Source organism: Diceros bicornis, chromosome 7 (assembly GCF_020826845.1).
Source record: "Diceros bicornis minor isolate mBicDic1 chromosome 7, mDicBic1.mat.cur, whole genome shotgun sequence".
NCBI classification, from domain to species: Eukaryota; Metazoa; Chordata; class Mammalia; order Perissodactyla; family Rhinocerotidae; genus Diceros; species Diceros bicornis.
Window position 1 is genome coordinate 72149580 of NC_080746.1, and position 24117 is coordinate 72173696.

The 24117-nt window shown below is 38.6% G+C and overlaps 1 protein-coding gene across 1 annotated transcript in view; it reads left to right on the forward strand.

The window, feature by feature from the left end:
* SPON1 (spondin 1) overlaps nt 1-24117 on the forward strand; it is a 249381-nt gene that overhangs the window by 109298 nt on the left and 115966 nt on the right. The gene's annotated exons all lie outside the window — the stretch shown is intronic.

Genomic DNA, 24117 nt, shown 5'->3' on the forward strand with positions numbered 1-24117 from the left:
GAGTGTGTCCTCATTTTTGGTTGCAAAAATTTGGTCACTATGTACAAAAGAGCATTTATCACACCATACTGTAATTATTTCTTCAGGAATCTTTCTTCCCCATGAGACAGAGAAGTCCTCCAGGACAAAAGCCACAACATGCTCATCTTTCATTCTTAGTGCCTGGAAGTGCCTGGTGCCTTCCTGAGTACTGCGTCCTGATTGTTGAACGCAGAGTGGCGTTCACTATGACCTGGGAGCAGATTTCCAGCCCACATCTAGTCATGATGCCAACATTGAGCAGGGAGTGTGGGCCAGACCGTCCTTGGAGGGAAAGGGGTGCGCTTGTACACTTGGGGGACTGGAGCCAATTGAAAGGGCACAGAGAGGGTCTAATCAGGACTTCGAAAATTTGGTATTCACAAAAGCGATTTCTACCAATCTTAGGTAATAGATAAATTTCCTTTTGCTGCTCCAGGGATGATTTTGTCTTGATAACCAACCCTTACCAGGAAGCCCAATTAAGCCATGATACTTCCTGACAATTGTGCAAACTGACGAACGCGGAGTACCTCTCTCAATTACTCATCCAAAACACTGCTTTCTCTGCCATGATCTCAGAGCTGTGGTTCTCAAGCTTTTAAAATTCAAGCCCCCTTTTACACACTTAAAAATTATTGAGAACTCCAATGTACTTTTGTTTATATGGGTTGTGTCCATCAATATGCACCATATCAAAAGTTAAAACAGAAATTTAAAAATATTGCTTATTAATTAATGTTAAAAAGTAACATATACTGGATTAGCAATAATAAACTCATTGTATGTGAACACATTTTATGAAAATAACCATATTGTCCCAAACAAAAGAAATTTAGTGAAAAGAGCATCACTGTTTTACAGTTTTGCAAATCTCTTTAATGTCTAGCTTAATAGAAGACACCTGGATTCTCATGTTTGCCTCTGCATTCAACCTATTGTGGTATATTTTTTTGGTTGAATTCTATGAAGAAAATTCTGCCTCACACAGATACGTAACTGGAAAAGGGAAGGATATTTTAATAAACTTTTCAGATAATTACAAATATAATCTTCTTTGATATATTTACAAAACTCTACACAGAACAAAACTCTACAAATATATATTGTAAATGGTAGTTTCTTAAAGGATAATTACAATGTGGTATACAAAACCATCCCAGTGAACTTATACTCTGTTACATTAAAATGCATTGCTTTATTTTGCACTTTGAATGGATTTTTTACAAATGAATGATTTTGTAACATCATACATTGGTCATTTGGAAAATATTGGCTTACTGAGTTATGCAGATGATCCAAATGTTGAGACATTTCATTGTACAATATCAAAAATCACATTTGTTAATATCACTTCCAATCTCATCAGAAAAGTGTTTAAGTATTGGAAAGCTATCAAATTCATAGTAATGGATACAAGTTTTCCAAACTTCTAAGATTTGATTGAAAGGTCAAGTTTTATCATTGGCAACAAATACTGTCAGTTGTTTTCCTTGAAGTGACAGGCTCATTTCATTTTTGCAAAAATGTCTGCCAAATTCTCAAGTCTGAATAGCCATAATTTGTCTGTCATTTGTTCTTTCAAGTAAAAATGATGTTTTATGAAAATAAAAGTGTCTAATCCAGCTTGCACCTCAATTGCGCAAGTGCTTTTATTCAAAACAATCACAGTACTTCAAGATAGAGAAGTGCTCCATGCATAATAAAAAGATGTATACTCAAAGGTACAGAGATAAATAAATAAAAATAATAATTTTTATTGCTTCATCAAGGACATTCTTAAGTGAAACTGACTTTTTTGGTGGTTGTTTGCTGTGAGTTCCTGATGGTGAGGAGTACTTTGACTGCTAATACAGTTCAAGGCCACTGCCTTGACCCACACTCACCATGGCTTTTGCCCCATCGGTGTTATGTAAATATGCTGCAAAGACAAATTTTGTCTTAGTGTTGTCACAAAAATAGTTTTTACCTCACAGACCCCCCTGAAAGGGCCTCAGGGTCCCCAGGGGTCGGTAGACCACACTTTGAGAAGCTCTACGATGCATAAGATGGCAACCTGATTGTCTGCCCTCAGTTGTCTTTGGGTAACTTGCCCTTGTGAATTCACATGGGACTTCACGTGGAGGGTTGGACAGTACCTTTGTGCTTTCAGCCATCTCTTGTGGTGGGCCATGTCTGCAGGTGGCTCTTCTCAACCACTATACAAGATTTTTTCTTCCACATGCTGTTTCTGAGGGTCCCTCTCTTGGAAAACGGAGCACTCTCTGCATCCATGACACTTCTCTCTCTAGGAGGGTCTAGGTGTGATGAGTTAACGAAGGCAGGAGGATGGCCTAGATGACCTCTGGCATTCCCTCTCTATTGCAATGCCATAAATCCCTGCTGGCCATCTGGAAATAGTGAAGTCCTTTTAAAACACTCCCAGTCAAGCAATTTCTAAAAATCCATTTTAAGGCTGGATCATACAAGTTTTACCTCCTAATTTTATAAGTGAAAAAAACCTGAAGCACAAAGAAGTTAAGGGCTTAGATCACACAGCCAGAGAGTGTCAGAAACAAAATCAAAGCTCTGATCTGATTCCCTTTTGCCTTCCTCTGGGGGCTATCACGATGCAATCTTCTCTCCTCTGCAGTAAAATTAAATATCTTATACACAAGGCATCTTTGAATAAGGCCCCGCTGTACCAGTATGGACTCAACTGATACCAAATTCCAAACAGCTTTGCCCCACTGTACAAAGACCTACTCTGCGGAGATCCTAACTTGGAAGTCAGAAAGAGAGTGTGTGGATTTGCTGAGCCTGAACAGAGTTCCGGGACCCTGGAGTACTAGGAGAAGTGCAAGCACCCCAGTGTCTGTCCTCAGCACTAGGAGTCTGTTGTGCCCAACAGCGGTCCAGGAGCACGTGTTCTTTACAGGAACACAGTGACTCCGCAGGCAGTGTTCCTGCATAGGGATGTCCCAGGGGTTGGAGATGTGCCCAGTCTTTGCTGGGGGATTGGGAGTTGCCTAATAGATGCTGAGTCTCTTCTACCCCGTAGAGACTCTGTAATCTCGACAATGCAAACTGCATAACTCCCCCCATTTTTGATATAGCATCAGTTTTAACACCATTTAACAAATACATATTGACGAAAAGAACATTTTTTCCAGGACCCAATTATTTTTTTCGTTGGACAACACATTGCCTAAAATATAAACACAGCCACTGGGAAATACACTCTACAACATCAAAGTTAGTTTTACAATGAAATTCAGCCATCTTTTCCTCTGGATCACTTAATTGAAAAAAATTATTAAATCCAATCACGTGCAAGACCTTCACGCTAACGCTGGGCAATACTTTCATTTCCTCATGTATTCACCCATATAGAGAGTTTCTACATCACATCTGAACACATTGTGTCCTACTTTTTGCATTTGATTTTGTTTCCACAGTCCTAATTCATTACATCGGCTTGCTCTAAACAACTTATCTAACTGTTCTTTTATTGAACATTTGGGTGATGTCAGGTCTTTGGCTGACATAAAAAACACTGCAATAAAAAAACTTGTGTTCTCTACGTCTTCGTCCACCCTTCCTCCTTCCTCTGAATTATTTCCTTGAAATAATTTCCCAAAAGTAAGACGGCTGAATCAAAGGATTTGGACCTTTTTTTTTTGGCTCATAAGACCTTTTGCCAGATTCTTCTCCAAAACATTTGTATCAATTCACCATGTTACCAATAACAAATAAATGCATGTGTTTCTCCCAGCCTCCTCAGCCTTCAATTTAACTTTTTTTCAGTTTTGCCAATTAACGGTTATAAAAATTAATTTTATAATTTTAAATTGACATTGATTTAATTACTAACACATTTGAATCTTTTTTTCATGTTTATTGTCTTTTGCCTTTAAAACCACTAGGGTGTTGGCAGGAATCAAGTCTGAATTTGCTCATTATCTCCCCATGGCTTAGCTCATTGTCCAGAGCATTGAAAGCCTCTCCATAAATAATGTTGAATGAATGAATAAGAAGCAGCTACAAAATGAGCACAGAAGAGAGTGGAGGGAGATGAGCAATGAAAAGCCACTGAAGAGGTTACAGCAGGAGAGAGATAGGACCTTATATGACGGCTAAGTGGAGAGCACATTAGATGGGACTGGTGGTGCATGGGTAGATGGGTTAGGAGGATATTGCGGTGGTGGGCATGGTGGTGCAGGGAATGGATGGATTTGAGCTATCTTTTAGAGGTAAATTCTGTCATGGATTGGATGTGGAGGAGTGAGAGAGAGAAGCATCATAGCTGACAAGCCAGGTTTCTGGCTTGGAAGTGGAGGTACTCTTTCACCTTAAAATATTCCTCGATATTATTGTCCTTCTATTTTTATAAATGCTTGTGAAATCATTTTATCAAGTTCTTTAAAGAATCCTGTCAGAATTTTAATTGGGATTGCATTAAATCCTCAAATTACTTTGGGAAGAATTGTTAGCTGTATAATATTAAGCTTGCTCAGTTTCTTCCCAATTATGAATAAGACCATTTGTGGGTTTCCTTAGCCCAGTGCCTAGGACAGTGAGGAACCACATGTGGACCATAGGCCTCTTCTCTCAATCTAACTTCAGAAACAAAATTAAACATTCAACAAATGATAATCTCACTCCTTCTCACCAGCACTGGGAAATCCCTCCCCAAGCTGAGTAACTGTGCCCATCAGAGACTCCCAGCTGTGCCACCACCAGGCTGAGTCACGAATAGAGTATATCACCAGGAAATAGAATTTGGTACCAAGCACATGTGTCGTGATACACTCTCTCAGTGAAAGAAGGCGCTAAAGAGAAAGGATTAACTGGCTTCTTCCCCATTTTCCTCCTCCCTTTCCTCCACCTCTCTGGGAAGTCTTATGGCAATAACTCACTAATTTATGGATTGGGAGTGGAGAAGGAAAGTTGATAATCTAGTCTTCCAGTTAAACACGGCAGGTTGAACATACACATTAATCTCTGATCTTTCCTCAAATCCCATAGAGGTAACACTAGATGACTAAAAAAATATATGAACCAACAAAGACAAGAAAAGAGGAAAGAAGGCCATACAAGAGATATCACCAAAATCTGGGCAGATGGAAAACAGATGGACAAATGGCAACTGTCTTAGCAGAGCAAGGAAAGCTGAATCCTAAGTACCTGCAGAGAGGGTGGTAAGCACCAAACCACTTCACTGTAGGGGAACACAGAAACAGTCTCAGGAACCAAGCGCTTTAATGAATGAAAAGGCGTTTTACAATAATGGGGATAGGGACCACCATAAAGCATCCAGAAAAACAGGCAACAAACAAAGGATCAGGAACCAAGTGGCATCAGACCTCTTTAGAGCAACACAAAAGCTACAAAACAATGGAGCGATGTCAAACTCCAAACCTGTGGTTATAAATTCTCTGGGGAGAGCTTTTTTGTTCAGCCCAGAGTCCAGGCAGAGACAGGGAAGCTTTCTTTCTGGATCACTTTTTCACTGAAACTTTGTCCCTCCAAGGGCCCTGCCTTTAAAGGGGATTGTGCTCCAGTCCCCTGGTTTGAAGGGGCATACATCTCCTATCCCTGTGTGGCCACTCAAACCGAAGCCTCAGGGCGGCCACAGCACCCATCCAAGCTTGCATCTCAGGTGCTGACTCCCTCTCTGGCTAGACCCCAGATGATTTCTCTCCCTTTTTCCAACACTTCAAGGTATTTTGCACAGGGATTTTTTTTTTGTTTCTATTCTGACCTCCAGATTACTCCCCACCCCTCTCCATCCTGCTCTGGGAAGGTGACCTCTAGGGACCTCATCTCCTGGGCTCTCTCACCCTCCTGCTTCCAGCTGGATTTGGTCAGTGGGAGGCCAAGGACGCAGGAGAGTGTGGTCAGGGTCTTTATCCCCACGCTCCCTCTCTGCTGAGGCTGCAGGTTGGCCGTCTCCTTCCAGAGGACAGAAGCTTCTGTCCTGCCACCCTTTCTTCCAGGTACAGCCCTCCCTCCTGGTTCCTGAAACTGCTCCCTCTCCTAGAGGGACACTTCAAACTCGTAGGTGGTCACAACTCCCTGTAAGCTTCACCTTCCTGCTTTCCTGCCACGCCCTTATAAAGCGCCCCTTCATCAAACTCTCCTCTCTTGCCTCATTGGATTACTCCGTCTGTTTCCTGTGGGACCCTGACTGATTCGGCCACATTTTTAGAAATTGATTCTTAAACTCTGGACATGTGTTACTTTGATAGTGTAAAAAGCAAAATTAACAAATACAATAAAGTCAGTTATCACTATAAGATTTCACCTACATCCCCACTACACCGCCACCTTCTCCGACTTACTCAGAATCCCCTCACTTTCCCCGCCACCCCTGCAATGCTGCTTCCCTCCCACTGCTCTCCTAGGAGCCAGAGACATCCGAATGGGACTGTCTTTTCTCAGGGTCTGTGGGTAATCTCAGATGCCAATTCAGTTCCTGTTCCCAAGGCCTCTGTTTCCCATCTCCCTTTACCAGCACTAGGCTCTCATTCCACCCAAAACATGTTCAAAGGAGCAATGTTATAAGCAGACACTTGAATTCCTGTGTGTCAGGTGATTTCTGGAATTTTAGCTGAGATAACACCCTCTAATAATGACGAGTGCATTGGCACAGATCATGTTTCCTGGTGTAAACATATACGCAATTTCTGTAAACACTGAGACTTGAAGAAATTTTAATTTTTCCCTAAATGATTTCCTTTCCCCCATGAAAGCTTTAAAGTTTCTTTCTTGTATACCCTCCATAAAGTTAATTCTTAGGATTATTTTCTATTTTGTTATTATTGTGAATGAGATTTCCAGTTTTCATTATGTTTTCTGCCAGGTTATGTTTAGTATTCATGAATGCTATTGATCTTTTATTTACTTTGATTGCATCTATATGCTTTTATTTCTAATAGCTTTATCTAAAATTCCTTGGATTGCCTAAGCAATCACTCATAATTTGCCTGCAAAAAGCAACATGTTTTTGTCTTTTTTTCCTGATTACTATTCTGTGATTTCTATGGTCTCCCTCTTGTTCACTGACAAGAACCTCCAGTACAATGTCAAATAATAATGGTAGAAATAAGTAGCTTTGTTTGGCTCCTATTTGTATTTAAAATGCCTTTAATATCTCTTCAGTACAATGTTGACTTTTGGCTTCAAAAATGTTAAATATAGATGACGACTTTTAATTTTTTAATGGATGTTGGATTTTTTAAATGCCATCTAGCACCTATTGATATGAACATATAATTGTTATGACAGTCTCTTTTCGTGGACAGTAGTTTTCAATTTGCTAGACTATTCTTCCTTTTTGTGATGAACCTAGCTTGATCATGGTGTGGTTTTTCCTTTTAGTGTATGTGCATAATTATTCTTCTTCCACTATTGTATACTATTTGCAAGGCATTATACTAATTTTTTGGTATACATTCTCTCAATAATCCTTGCCTTAGCCCCATAGGATGAGTATTATGTTCCCTTTTTACAGAAGAGGTAATTGAGTCTCAGGAAAATTAGCAATTAGGCCCCAGTTCATAGATCCAATGTGTGGTAGAGCCAGGCTTTGAATCCAGGTCCGTCTGACTCTCCTTTCAAGTGGTAATCTACCAGTATTGTCTTTAAATTCTTCGCATCTACATCCAAGAGAGAAATAAGCCTATAGTGTCTGATGTTAAAATCTGCTCTTTATCTGACTTTAGTCTCAAAACCATATTAGCTTTGAGGAATAAACTGATTAGTTACTACCTACCCATCTCTATTGATAATTGGTACTTTGAAGGAATTAACCACAAACACTGAATATTTTCCTCTACTCTCACCTCCAAGGTCTCTTCCAATTTCTTTATCAGTTGTTGGTGTACTCAAGCTCTTTCTTTTGTGTTTGTTTTAGAATTTTATTTCTTTCCTTAAAAAATCATCCGTTTTATTCAGATTTTCATAGTCCATAACAAACGACTACAGAGTACAATAAGATAATTCTTTATTTCTTGATTAAATCTACCTGTGTTGGCTTTATCTGATAAGTTTTGTTAGCTTGGTAAATAATGCTATTGCTATCCCTTTTCTAATTTCCATACATCTGGTTTTATGCATACTGTCGTCTCCTTCTATTTCTTTAGGATTGCCCTTTTGTTCCTTTGGTAAAGTTTTATATTGCTTACTTAATATGCTGATTCCCATTTTGGGTTTTTTTTTTAAATTAATAACAAATGCACTTACAGCTGTGAATTTTCTTCTTGATAGAGCTCTGCGCTCCTCCTAGAGATTTAATATGTAGTTCTCATTTTCATTGTTTTCTTAGTACTTCGTACTTTATCTTCTGAACATACTTGTTAATTAGCAGAGTATTTCTAAATTTCCAAGTAGTCAGAGATTTTGGTTTATATTTTTGCACTTAATTTTGTTTCTTTATTTTATTTTGGTAAGAGAGTATGTAATAGATAATATCTGCCTTTTTTGTATTTAGTGTTGTTTTTTTTAATAACCTCATATATGTTTATTTTAGAAAGGCTTTTTTCTTATTCCACCTCAGGGGCCGAGGGATATGTTACATACTTCATGGCAGACAGGCATCATTGATCCATGCAAGGCCCCTCTGGCTTTATTTGTTTTTTGTTTCCTTCCATTTACCCGACATTTATTGTGATTACTGTCATATTACAATTTTTTATGCCATCTTATTTTATATTTCCTGATTATAATATTTTTTTGAACTACTTCTTTTCTTTCCATTGCCTAAATTAAGATTTCTTCTGCTGACTTAAAAGTTATTTGATTCATTGTTTTTTTCTTATGGTGGTTGCCTTTAATTTAAGACGTATACTTATGTTTATTTATCTCTATTGATTTTATAAACATTTTCATATTTACGTCTTCCCCTGAACAAAACAAGAACATTAGCATGCTCTCAGAATCTTTTGGTCTCTACTATCCCTTTATCTAAATACACATTTCATATTGATTATTTTCTAGAACTTTATTTCTAGATTGTTATGGATATTTTCTTTCTCTTTTCTTTAGTCTTTGCTTTTTCACACAACCATAAACTTTACAAAAGTTTTGATCACCCATTGATCTGTAGCATTTCTCTTATTGAGTACTTCGTGCAAGAATATTCCCCTAATGGGTCTCTGTGAGGCAAACCCCCACAGCCCTTATACGCCTGCGAGTATTTTCAGTATGCTCTCACATTTAAGTGACATACCGCTGAAAATAAGAACTAGGTTCAAACACATTTTCTTTTACACTGTAAAACATTGTATTCTTATATTCAGCTGTTTAGAAATCCAATGGCCCTGTGATTTTTTGCTTCTAGATGATCTTTCTGCTTTTCCATTTCTTTGTGTCTTTGACATTCTAAATTTTCACTATTAATGTGATCAGGGGTGGATTTTTTCTTTTTGAAAAATAGTTTTCTACCCTATGAGCCCTGTAAATATGAAGTCTTTCTCCTTCCTTTAATTCTGAGAGATTTATTTTTCTTCAAATATTTCCTCTCCTTTTTTCTCTCTTTCTGAGCCTGCAGTGACCCAGATGTTGTCACTTCTACTCATCTCCTTCGTGTCATTTAGGGTTTACTCTCTTTGTTCTCTCTCTTCACACCTTTCTGCCACCTTCTGGGAGAATTCCTCACTTTTCTTCCCCACATCACTCCTCTCTTCAAAGCTAACTAACCATCCTGCTTTTTATCCCAACCACCGCGCTGCTTATCCTCACCACCGTGTGGGGGTTTTCTGTAACCTTTTATTTTTAAATAATTTCCCACCGATATAAAAGTTGTGAGAATAATACACAAAATTCGTTATTATCTTTCACCCAGATTCTGTAACTGTTAACATTTTACCACATTTTCTTTATCATTCTCTCTCTCTCGAGATATATATATATATAATTTTTTATTTTATATATATACATATATAGATAATTTTTTCTGAACTTTTGAGAATAAGTAACAGACATCATGCCTGCTCCTTTACACCTAAATACTTCAGTGTGTATTTCCTAAGAACAAAGATATTGTCTTACAAAATCACAGTACATTTATCATTAACATTGATAAAATGCTATTATCTAATCTACATACCTTGTTCAAATACACTAATTGTACTTCTAATGTTCTTTACAGCAATACTATACAATATCAATATAATGCAAGCCACAGATGTAATTTTAAAAGTTCTAGTAGCTACATTAAAAAAATAAAAAGAAGAAACTGAAATTAATTTTAATAATATATCTTATTTAAGCCAATATATCCAAATAGTATCATTCCAATGTGTAATTAATATAAAAATTTATTATCGAGATATTTTACAACCTTTTTTACATATTACAATCCAGTGTATATTTTACAATTATAGCAGATCTCAATTCAGACCAGCCACATTTCATTTACTCAGTAGCTGCATGTGGCAAGAGGCCACCATCTAATACAGCACAGCTCTGTAGCAAAGAAAAAATAAAAATTCTGGCCCTGGATCCAATCCAGGATCACACTAGCGTTTATTTGTCATGTCTCTTTAGCCTCCTTTAATCTGGAACATTTCCTTAGTCTGTCTTGACTGTCATGCCAGTGACATTTTTGAAGAGTACCAGGGCAGTTATTCTGTAGACTCCCTCAACTTGGCATTGTCTGATGTTTCCTCATGATTAGATTCAGGTTGTGCATCTTTGGCAGGGATACCACAGCCATTATAAATATTTGTTTAATGGATAAAGAGAGGAGGTTAACGGTTACCAGAGGGGAAGAGGGTGGGGGGAGGGCAAAAGGCATAAAGGGGAACATACATGTGGTGCCAGATAAAAACTAGACTATTGGTGGTAAGCGCGATGCAGTCTATACAGAAACTGATATATAGTAACGTACACCTGAAATCACACAATGTTATAAACCAATATGACCTCAGTAAAATAATTTTTTAAAATTAATTAAAAAAAATAAATATTTGTTTAAAATCCTATTTGCACTTGGTTCTTTTTCTTTACTTCTTGTTTTTGCTTCATATTACTAATATCTCCCTATGCCTTTGAGGATATGTATTGTGCTGATGTTAAACTTTTGGTCCATCTATTGTAATAAAGCTGCTTCTTGTTCAGTTTGCTTTCTCTCTTACTAGTTGTACTCCTTGGGATTTAGTTATTGTGGCAGGTGGTCTTCTGTTTCTCTGGTGACATAACTGTTAGGCCTGGTAGTGTGTGATGGAGAAGGGCCAAATCCTAGGTGGTGTCTCTTCTGACGTGTTTAAGGGAAGGGAAGGGGATGAGGCCAGGGAAGAGAGCTCCAGGCATCTCATAACTCTACCAGCTTCCTCATTTGCTTCCATTCTACTGGGTACCTCCTCCATCAGGGATTTATTCCAACACTCTTAGAACAAAGCAGGAATAGGAAGAGGGGATCTCTTTAGGTTCTAATCCCCAGCCCTGTGAGTTTGGAGAGGGAAGGAATGCAGAAGGGTGCACCCAAGGGTGCCTGGGCTCCCTTCATCTCCTCTTCCCTTGAGAAGGGCTTTTTGCTGCCCTGAGATTACTCTGGCTGGGAACAGGAATAGGGCTGGACTGGTGCTGCAGTCACCTGGGTTATAGGACAGGCTATGACCCTCCCTTGGCAATGTCAGAGAGGGGCAATAGGAGAACTCCAACAGTCCTCCCAATCCATCATCCCACCACTGGGTCAGAGGAAAGGGGAGGACTCATCACTCCTCGTCCATCCATCCTCTTACTCCTAGGTCAGGTTGTCTTCCACTCTGGCTGCTTCCACCCCATTCCCAACCTCTAGTCAGGACACTCTTTGATCTCCCCTTCATTTCAGTGTCTCTGTTAGTTCCATGGATCTGTGCTTCTCTCAGTTTCTGAAGTTTCCCAAGGTTGAATTTAGACGAGTGATTCACCATCTCAGAAACCAGCAGTAAACTTTCAAAGTTTGTTGTTGTTGTTGTTGTTTAATCTATTTAATTCTTGGCAATGTCTTTCCTATATTATGGAAAATTTAATTATGCTTTTCAGGCTCTCTATTCTATTACTTGATCATTTTCTTTTTGACTTTTCATATTCTGATAATGGAGTATTAACACCTGATCTAAAGTTGTGTACTTATAATTTCTCCTTGATTTTTCACAGTGATTGCTCTCTACTTGTTCCTATGTTCTTTGGGCCCTATAGACATACTATTATTATGCTCTCATTATTAACTCTGACTTTCGTCATCACATAATTAACATAATTAGCTTCCTTTAATAGCATGTGCTTTAAATTCAATGATGTATGAAATCTGCTGCTTTTTCTTCACTTTAATTTATACTTTTAGTGTTTTTTAAATTTTTTTTCTTATTTTTAGAATTCCTAAGCCTATTTAAAGATTTCCGTAAATTACTGACTGCATTAATCCAATTGGAAGCATTTTTTTGTTTTTTTTTTCTTCTTTTTTTTTTTTTTTTTGGTTTTAGGTGTTTTGTTTGTTTCTTTGTTTTGTTTTGCTTCCTACACAATTGTTTAAACTTACACTTATTTTAATTTTAGTCCTCTTCAGTTTATGTTCTGCCATTCTCAATTTTTTTACCTCTTGATTTTTATAGTTAATTTTTCTTTTTCTAGATTTTCTTTGGTGTTATATAGACAATGCATTTGTTTGTTTTTGGTTTTGCTTAATTTTATTCCCTTTGGCAACAATCTTCTTTTTAATTCAATTATCTATCAATTTAAAATAAACAACAAAGATATTACTTCTATTTTATCAATACATTCATTCCTTATTTGAATAATATCTCTTGATTCACTTTTATGGAAACCTTTGCTATTTTTTATTTTTCTCAACTCTTTTCTCACTTCCATTCTCCATTGATTTAACTTACTACTCATTTTATTTTAATCTACTTTTATTTTAACAATTCTCCTAATCCCCAACTCCTATCACAAACAATTCTTCCCTGTTATTGTTCTTATTTACTTGTCTCTTCAATAAATACTTACTTATTCAGGATTTCTTAGTATTTTTAACAGCATCATTTTTTTTTAAGGTCTGTCTTTGAAGATTACATTTCTTTTTGAAGTAATCTTTGGAGTCAACTCTTGTCCATTAGTGAGTGATTAAATTTTAGGACTGAAAATCTGTGAAAATCTTTGCATTTGGATAACAACTTGACTGGATAAAAACCCAAATTATACAGCTTTTTACTATGACTATGGTTTGCACATGGTTTTCTATTACAATGAAAGAAAACATAGTCCTTATTCTCATATGATTTATATTCCTTTATATGAAATCTATGACCTAGTTCCTTACAGAATACTTTCTTTTTCTCTTGTAGTTAAAATAAAATATTTGATGATGCATGCTATCTCAGTTATTTTAAATGGGATTTTAAATAGGGCTTTATTTATACCTTCAGCTACTATTTTATTAGTGGTGACATTTTTCTTCCAGTGGATCTTTTTTTTAAATCTCTGATTTTTTGTTCTTTGCTGTTTGCTAAGTCATTCCACAAATCTATTCAGAGCATCTATTGTGTGTAGGCAGTGTGCTCAGTTTATTCCTTCTCTTTCTTTAGGAACTCCTGTTCTCCCAGAGTGCTCCCTTCTCTAGACCCATCTTCTTTTGCATCTTTCCATATCTCTTTCCATGCTCCTCATATTTTTCCCTAGTTCATTTTCTGTTTCTCTGTTTAGTTTCCTACAGCATCCAATTTCACATTTTACCTATGTTATCATTGTTTGCTCCTTCTCACTCCTTCCTCCCATAACGAGCTCTTCTGAAATAGGTACGATGTCTTTCTTCCACATTTAAAAATAGATTGCAACTGTTCTCTAAATTCTGTTTTTATTCTCATTTCATTTCATGATTTACTGATTTCACATGCCCCCTCCCCACCCCCACCCTGCACCCAGATTCTTTTTTTTTTTTTTTGTAAGGAAGATCAGCCCTGAGCTAACATCCGAAGCCAATCCTCCTCTTTTTTGCTGAGGAAGATTGGCCCTGGGCTGACATCCGTGCCCATCTTCCTCTACTTTATATGGGACGCTGCCACAGCATGGCTTGACAAGCAGTGCGTCCGTGTGCGCCCGGGATCCGAACAGGCGAACCCCAGGCCGCTGAAGCGGAGCATGTGCTCTTAACTGCTATGCCACCGGGCTGGCCCCTGCACCCAGATTCTTAATTCATATTTCTTCTCTCATACTGCCAAACATTTTTAATAGTTCAAAATCATTTTTCCCCCTATTACTCATTCTTCCTTGAGTTTCCTGTGATGATTATGACTTCTGTTTCTGAAACCTTTGCTTCAGACTATTTCATTGGCATTTAAATGAGACTTGAGATTGGAAGTTTCACAGCTTCTCACTCACCTTCCTCCTGGAAGTCCACAAACTACATTTCTTGAGTATATCCTTTCTTAAATAAGACACACCTGTATTGGACTGACCATTCAGAATTATATATTACATAAAGTATTACTTTTCTTATGTCTATCAAGGTAAAGTCCCATTACCGCTGATAAGGGTAAGTTAATTTATTGATAGCTTGCTTGTCATTTACTCCTGCTGGTTGGCAATTTAAAGAGCATATGGTTCCTGCATCTCATTCATGTAGCTTAAACAGTCACCTGTTTTGAACAGATTTGAGGAGGAAGAAAGATTGGATTCATTGGCAAGTCATGGATCAGTTATTATGTAAGCTCTAATGCTATCAGTTTCCCTGGCAAAATGGATGTGACTAAGTATGAGACCAACCCATACATTTTTCATTTAATGTTTCCTTCAGACCTGTTTGCCAGTTCCCGTGTTGTAATTCCAAGAAATGCTTACTTTAATAATAAAGACGTAATTTTCCCTCTGCATGAAAATATTCTAAACTCCAAAAAGCTCTATGAAATTGTAGGAGAGGGAATATACAAAGTCCATTAAACAAAAGCATTATGTATGCTTACCCAGGAATTTGCACTCAAAACTCTACTAAAGCTAATGGCATTTATATACTTAAGTTTTCCAAACAACGAGTTGAAAAATATACCCTGAAGAATTGTTTACGCCAAGAAAGGCCAACTATTTATAATCATAAGTGGAGTTTCTGCAAAGGTCTGTGCCAGGCACTACAGTCCTGGCAAACATCCCTCCCAATTTGCAAGAATTCTACTGTTTTGGGCTACAAGTGAAGCATGAGTACAAATACTTGCAGTTTTTTCCTAGCCTCAGTTAAATTCAGAGTGAAAGAACAAACATATAAGAGGACAAAGAGTAAAGGAAACCACAGCACAGGCAGCCCTGCCTTATACAGAGTGAAAAGGATTAGTACCGGTGGCCCTGCAGTAAAGCCGATCGCCTGTGATCAGGGAGCAGGATAGTTGTAATCCGTTTACTCTACCACTGAGTTGATTGATTAAATTGAAAGTTATGAGTCAAATGCCCCAGAACATCTTGGAACCTTCCAGAGTCTGTGCATTTTCATATGATCCTAATGACCTTCCGTTGGAAGGGAAAGAGTACAATAGCTGCAGGGAACACATGAAGAAAGCCTTGGGAGGAAGCTAAACTTTTTCACAACCGCCAGCAAGAGTTTAATTAAACTCTCTCTAACATAATAAGCTTGGTTCAATTTAAGAGCAAAATGTGCCATGTTTTCCCGCACATGGAGCTTCCCAGGGTCTTGCAGCTCAAGTGGAAAGAACAATAGAAAGCAGAAGGCTTTCTCTTCACATCTGGCTCCTCAAAATGGGGCTAAGAGGCTTTCTGGAGGGTTTTGCTGGCTGAGACAGTTAGTGTTTACAGATGTGAGTGGCTTTCAGTCATTGAATGCAAATTTCGTTTGCTTTGTTGTGCACACCCTGGGAAAATCAAGAGGAGGAAGAGGCATAATGTTCCTTTATCCGCCCACCCACATTGAGATTCAGGGCACAGTCTTTTCAGGTTTACTGGGTCCCTAAGCAACCTTTGAAGAGAGCTGTACATCTGTCCGTCTGTCCCCACTGCAGCGGACATGGATTCATTTGGCTTTGCTTTTCAAGTCTCTCTGGTTCCATCTTTGGTCCATTGAATTTTTAGGTAAACATTTCTTGCCTACAGACCGGAGTAGCTACCGCGCTCCTTGGCTAATTCTGCCTCTCTCTTAAACTTTGATCTGTATTCTGAAGGTGAACTCATCAGAAAAAATGAAAGAGGGCTAGCTTTTAATGTGGAGGCTAAAAGCCAGAAAAATAAGCTAAAGCAGGAAGGTGGGAGACAGTAGGTTCTTTCTGGAATACTGAATCTCAAGGCCCAATATCAGAGCAATCTGAGAGCTGAAAGAGCATTTCTGAGGTGAGAAACTATAATCCAGGTTTCTCTTGCCCCAAGAAAGAGTGGCCAGTAGTCAGCATTCTGCTGAAAGGCAATATAGACCACATACAGTCTGAATCATCATAGACTTGGAAGTCAGATCCAACTTGGAGTCTTGTATCTGAGACTTATTATAGGGCCTTAAGAAAATTGCTGAACCTCTGCACCTCAGTTTCCTCATTTGTAAAACAGGGATAATCAAAGCACCTATCTCATAAACCCGTTTTGAAGATGGCGTGGGTTCAAAGCTGAGCTCATCCATTTACTAGCCATAGGAACTTGGAAAAGACATCAACTGTCCTCTCTGAGCTCTGATTTTGTGCAGTAAAACCAAAATCTATATCATTGGATTATCATAGGGTTAGATGAGTTAATATTCTTAGAGGCCTTAAAACAGGCTTGGCATATAGTGAGAGCTCACAAAGTGTTGGTCATTGTTATTTTGAAACGAGATAATGCATGCATAATTTTTAGCTCGGTACCAGACCCACAGCAAATGCTGTGTTAGCTGTGGCTATAATGCGCTCCTTTCTAGCCTTGTCGTTATACCCACCCAAATTCTCAACCTTTAAATAAGGATTTAGCTCTGATCTTAGGTTGATATCTTGGACAAATCCTCTCATCTGATTGGTTTTCTCGTCCGGTGAGAATTTGCTGATGTTCCGACCTGGATCCTGATCTCCTCCATGTCCCAAATGGAAAGAGGCTGAGTTCCAGGTATATTTTATCGTCCCTAACTTTACAAATACCACTGAAGACGAATGGCCCCAAATTTAAAATTAAAAGACGTTTCACAAAAGATCTCGTACTGTAGAAAGCCTAACCGGCAATGAGGAAATAGTTCGAGTTTACATTCGTGACCTTTTTCCCCCCTCAGAAAGGAATTTAATAACAAATACAACATACATTTCACAATCAGCCAGGCAAACACATGGAACTAGTCAGCTAATTTTAATTACAAGTTAGTATTTACTGACATGTTTTTTGTAAATAAGCTAAGGGAAGTAAACATAGTTTGGGATTTATGTGTTCTGTGATTTCTGTGGGCTGCGATTGGTTTTACTTGGTTTCTCTCCTCTCGTCTCTCCCCTCCCCCCACAGACACACATAAGCAGTTCTCAGGTGGGATTTTCTCAAAGTTTACTAGGGCCTGAGTTTCAACCAACTAGAGAAGAAGCAAAGCTGGGATGAGATAAGGAAACTGACCTAAATGTCTAACTGAGTTCTTGGTACAGTCCCTTCTCTCTTTGCCGAGCCAAGTCTTACTCAGTCTTTCTAATTCCACCAACACCATCACTTCTTCAAGGTCTTCCCTGAGACCCCACCCTGGACTGGGTCTGGTTTTCAAAGCCCCTTTATAACCTTTTGTACCCTTCTAACCGTTTATTGTTTAGTCTGACTGCTACAGGTTTCCCTAGGGGTATGTTCCTCAAGATATCCATATAATTTAAAGCTTACAGAATTCAAGGTTAATCCTGGAAAATGGTTAAGACTGCTTTTCAAACCAGCTAGGAAGTGGTACAGCTGTGCACCAATAACATAAGCACAGCTTCAAACCCACTCAGGTGCCAGCTTTGAAATTATGATTTTTGAAGATCCTTTTTAATTTGGAGGAGGGGGAATTTGCATTATTTTACATTTTGTGCATAGAAAGGCTTAATATTTTTATATCTTTTTATATGTCTTTATTAATATCTTTATATATTTCTATACCCTATGATTTACATCCACGTAAAGTGAGGCTGCTCTGTAATTATTTGTTTAATGAAATTAGCTATCTTCCCCACTAAAGGATAACTTCTAGGAACTGTCGCTGCCTCTTGTTTATTGCAGTACATCCAGTGCCCAGCAAGATGCCTGGCACGTGGTAGACACTCCAGATACCTGGGAGGGGCTGAGGAGGGTAGAAACTGACATCTTCTGAGAATCTAAAAAGAGGAATAAATTTTGTTTCTCGGTGGACGGGAAAGACAGTCATGTCTTCCATCTCAAACACAGAGGAAAGAGTTATCTCTTCCTCTGGGCTCCATCAGCATTCTGCCAACTCCTACGTCATGGCACAGATTCTAACTGGCAAAAATTATTTACCAATCTGTCTCCTGCACTAGACTAGAATGTAAAAACTCCTGAGGGCAGGGACCATCTTGTTCATGACTATATCACTGTCTCCCAACCTGTGTAAAACAGAGTAGACACTTATGAGTATCAGATGGATGAAAGGATGGATGGACGAACTAGGGTCCTGGGGTCTACTCTATCCCTTATAATGGTATCAAAGAAATGTCACATAGGACAGACTTTAAACCTTCTCTAAAATCTACCTTAAGTGCATTCTGCTTCCTTTAATCTATAAGCTCTAAAAAAATCTCTCATATTATCCTCAACTTTGAGGTATGCAATTATAATTAGCATCTTCAAGGTACTCTGTGTATTAGAAAGAACAATGGAGAAACTTCCTATATGAACCTTTTCCTAACCCTCTATTTCCTGTGTCCTCTTTGCTTTTTCCCCACCTTCTGTAACAGTTTTGTGGCAGACCCCAGAGAAAGGCATTGGAGTTGGTTCGGACCATCACTGTATCCCCAGCTCCAGCACAGTATCTGATATAGCGTTAGTGCTCAATACATATTATTCAATGGATTTGCTGCAAAAAGTCTTCTCCATTTTTAAGATAATATTCTAACTACTTAAAACAATCATAGGAAGGAGGAATGTGTAGGTTCTAAAATCTTAATAAGGTTACTCAGAATTGTACACACAAAACTCTGCTGAAGCTAACAGCACTTATGTGCTTAAGTTTTCCAAACAATGAGTTGAAAATGTACCCTGAAGAATTGTTTATGCCAAATAAGGCCGACTATTCATGATCATGACTGGAATTGCTGCATGTTTTGTGCCAACCACTGCATTAGTGCCAAACATCCTCCCTATTTGCAAGGATTCTTGGGTTTTGCATTGGAAACAAAGCAATAAAATGCCTTTTCAACTCAACTTATATGGGTCTTATTCTTCATTAGTACTTACTTAGGCTACACTGGTTAGAGCAACATCCTAACTCTGGTTGAAAAAATGACATGGATTTTCAACCAAAGAGAATGGAAACAAGTTAATAGCATTGTGATGTCAGTTTGGGTTCTGAACACACACTTGGAAAATGGCTCATACTACTTCCGTGCCAGAGGCACCAACTGAGAGGTTGTCAGTCAGATGTTTCTATCAGCCAAAGCAAGAAGTCAGCTCCCCATCCTGGTGGCTGTTGGGCCAAAACTTGAAGCAAAAAGCAAAAGCAAAATGTTGGCAGACCAAGGTCTTAGATTTGCTAATCACAGTTACTAGAGATTATATGCTTGGAGAATAACTCACAACAAATAGTGCTTACAGGCAACAGCGCTCCTCAAAAGTGAGCCTGCTGAGGACCCTGAGCCCCTCCTTCAGACTCAGTCCAGCCCCCCGTTTCTGGAACCAGTGATTTTCCTTGGTTGGAAAAATTTTGCAAGAGTTTAGCAACCCATCATTGTCCCAATTCTAACAAGGCCATCACATCTAACGGTTAAGTGTGTGGACTCGGGACCCAGACTGAATCCTGCCTCCACCACTTACTATCTTTGAGATGTTAACTAAGTCACTTAATTAACCTCTCTGTGCCTCAGTTTTCTCATCTATAAAGTGGGAATAAAAACACCAACTTCACAGGACTATTGTGAGGATGAAATGAATTAATATGTATAAAGAGCTTAGAAGAGTACCTGGCATATAGTAAGTGTTATATAATTGTTAGCTATTATTAGACCTCATTTTTTGTGATCCATTTCTTGCCTTGGACCCCAGTTCTCATAACTGAGTCTCAGTTTTCAGGCATTTGTTGATTCCATAGATGTTTAGGGATTGCCTACTATTCGGCTGACCTTGCCCTTAATGTTGCCTTGTTCCCAGTGAGACCCATATAGGAGCCCTCTTTGCCCCTCCAGAGATGAGGTTCCTCCCTTGCTCCTGACAATCTTTCCAAGCCCTGGGATTCTGCCTCTTAGAGCTGCCAGACCTGCCTGATGCCCAGTGTCCCTGGTTTCTCCTAACACTGGGAGATCCCTGGCCTGCCTGCTCGCCTCCACTTCTAATCTCCCTGTCTCATCTTTAAGCTCAGCTGCCGGGTCTGGTCTTGATTCTAACAGCACCCTTGAAATTTGTTCAAGCAATGAATAAATTATTCGACCCTTTATTTCCCTCGGAGGAAGAACTAGGAAGCCAGACCCCGTCAAGTCAAAGGAACTCCTGCTGCCCCCTTACTGCAAAAATTTAATCTCTAAGAAGTTTAAAAAAAAAACACCAAGGAAATATCCCTCTAATCATAAACTATCCCTCATCATCAAGAAAAAACAGAATTCCCCTGCCTAGAATTACACAAACAGAATTCTTCCATTTCACCAGAGCTCCAGGGAATAGGCCACCAGCTGCCACCTTGGGCTGCAGGTTTCAGGAACTTGGAAAGGGGAATTTTCCTTCATGATTATTGCCTTTGCAGTGCTCTCAGCTGCCAGCACATGGTGGTGGGTGTGGGTCTGAGCCAGCTTTTGTGTTCCTAAATAATAAGGCTGAGATGCTATCCTCCTTTGCTACGGAACCCTGGACACTCATCAGTCAACCAGCTTTCCTGGGTGCACCTACTATGCGAAGGTCTCTAGAAAACAAGTTACCTCTTTATCTATTTTTAAAAGTGTTGATGGGAAAGCTAATACTCAAGGGAAAACTAATAAAGTTCTGATACTACCAAAGCAGAAGGGACTTGACCAAGGTCACAGACCCCAGAAGGGGTAAATCCAGGATTTAATTACATCACCCTGGGTTTAAATCAAATTCTTCAACTGGGCTAAATTCACTGGGACCTGGCCAGTACTTCTGATCTCTTGCCCTTCTGCACCTTCTGCTCTTGGCTCCGTATCCGTCTTATGTGCCCAGACAGCACCCTGCTCATTGTGACCTCCAGGCCTTTGCACAGGTCATTTCATGTGCTTGCAACACTCTGGTCTGCCTCTAGCCCCTTCATCTGGCTGATTGCTGGCCACACTTTTGTTCTCAGCATAAACCCCACTGCCTCAGAAAGCCTTTTCCAATTCCCCGATCTGGATTAGCATCCCTCCTCTTTTCTGCTCCAGCCTCGTGGTTATCCTATCACAGGTGCTTTCCACGCTGCATGTAATTGCCTGTTCACATGTTTGATCCCCTTAATATGCTGAAACAGGGCAGGGCCCTTGCCTGGTTTGACTCAGAATCCCCAGGACCTTGCATAGGACTTAGAGCATAACATGTGATAGTGAGTATTTGTTGAATTAAGATGAACAAAGCTCTCTCTCTACCAGGCTGTCTCCCTGACAGGTCAGATCCCCAAATAAAGATGCCAGCTTTGCAATTCCTGGCTAATGGCTCCCTGCAGGCTGAGCTCCTGGCCCAGAGCACCTGACCTGTGATCTTTAAAATGTGCTGGGGTGACCTATGACCTCCCACCTCTACCCCTTGCAAGCTCACAGCTCATCTCTGTCATTTCCTTGTCACCATCGCCATTACATGGGAATTAAACTTTGGTTCCCATACAGTGCCTCTCAAGCCTAGGGTGGTACAGAGTGAGCCTTGAAAGACAAAGAAAGAAAAGTAACACTGCTTCAACCTTCACGTTTTCTGTTTTAAAAGTGAACTTCTTATTGAAGCATAGCATACATACAGAAAAGTGGGTGAAGCCTAAGTGTACAGCTCAGTTTCCCATTCATTTGAACACATTCACGTTATTAGCACAAAAATCAGAACATTACTAGGACTCCAGCAGCATCCTTTTTGTCGCCTTCCAGTCACTACTCCCCCCACAAAGGGCAACCACCATCTTGACTTATATCGTAGATTAATTTTGCCTGTTTTTAAACTTTTTACAAATAGAGTTTTACAGCATGTACTCTTTGGTGTCTGGTTTCTTTTGTTCAACTTTATAGTTTGTGAGATTCATCCACATGGTTGTGTATAATTTTGGTTTCTTCCTTCTCGTAGCTGTATAATATTCCACTGCATGAATATACCACATTTCATTTATCCATTCTATTATGGATGAACATTTGGGTAGTTTCTAGTTTGCGACTATTATGAATAGTGCTGTATAACTATTCATATGCATGTCTTCTGGTAAGTATATGTATGTATTTCTGTTGTTTATATACTGGGAGTGGAATTGCTGGGTCATAAGATACGTAGCCCAGCTTTAGTGGATACTGTTCAACAATTTGCACAACATGAGAGATCTGGTGAATCCACATCCTTGCCAACACTTGATATTGTCTTTTTCATTTTAGCTACCTGGTGTATGTGTAGTGATATCACATTGTGATTCTAATTTGAATTTCTTTGATTTTGACTACCATGTTTTTATTGGTCATCTGGATAATCTAAAGTGCCTGTTCAGGTCTTTTGACCATTTTTTCCATTAAGTGGTCTACCTTTTTCTTATTGACATGTAGGGGTTCTCTATGTATTATAGATATGAGACCTTTGTCAAGTATATATATTCCAAATATCTTCTCCCATTTTGTGGCTTGCCTTTTTACTCTCCTAATCTTTTGATGAACAGAAGGTTTTAATTTTAATGTAATTCAAATTATCTTTTTTCTTCATGGTTAGCACTTTTTGTGTCTCATTTAAGAAATCTTTGCCTACCTCAAAGTCATGAAGACTTTGTTCTATATTCTCTTCTAAAAGCTTTATTGTTTTTACCTTTCATATCTAGAAGTGGAATTAAGCTGTAATTGAATTTGTGTATGGTGTGAGGTAGGGATCAAAATTTGTTTATTTTTTCCCCAGAATCATTTATTGGAATGCCCAGCCTTTGTTTTTTGCATTAGTTTCACCTTTGTCATGTATGAAGTGACTGTATATCGGTCAGTCTATTTCTGGACTCCGTACTCTGTCATTCTGTTTCATTGGTCTATTTGTCTATCCTTCTTATCTGGGAGTGTTAGTTCTCCAACTTTGTTCTTCTTCAGGATTATTTTGGCTGTTCTTGGTCCTTTGCATTCCTACATAAATATTAGAAACATGACCTCAATTTTGATTTTTAAAAACCTGCTAGTATTTTTATTGGGTTTATGTTGAATTTACGGACAAATTAGGGGAGATTTGACAACTTTATATTATTGACTCTTACAATCAACAAATATGTTATATTGCTCTATATATTTAGATTTACTCTAAGTGCACTCAATAATGTTTTATAGCTTTCCATGAGGAAGAGATCTTGTTCATTTTTCACTCGATTTATTCTTAGATATTGTATATTTTGTGCTATTCTAAATAATAGCTTTTTAAACTATCATTTTTCATTTGTTTGTCACTGGTATATAGAAATTAAATTGACTCTTGTATATTGATTTAGTATCCAGAAACCTTGTTAAATGCACTTCTTAATTCTGTTTGTGTATATATATATTATTTTGGAATTTTTGCATACACAATTATATCTTCTACTAACAATTTCTTTCCAATCCTTAAGCCTTCTATTTCTCTTTCTTGCCTTACTGCACTGGCTAGAACCTCTAATATAATGTTGAATAGAAGTGGTGATAGTAGACATTCTTGCCTTGTTCCCAATCTTGTGGGGAAAGCTTTTAACATCTCATTATTAATTTTTTTTACATGCTTCCTGGCCCAGAGTAGAACCTCTCAGCCAGCTTGGGGAGGGTTGCCCAAGATTTTATATGGGAGTTTGAATTCTTTTTTTGAGGAAGATTGGCCCTGTGCTAAAATCTGATACCAATCTTC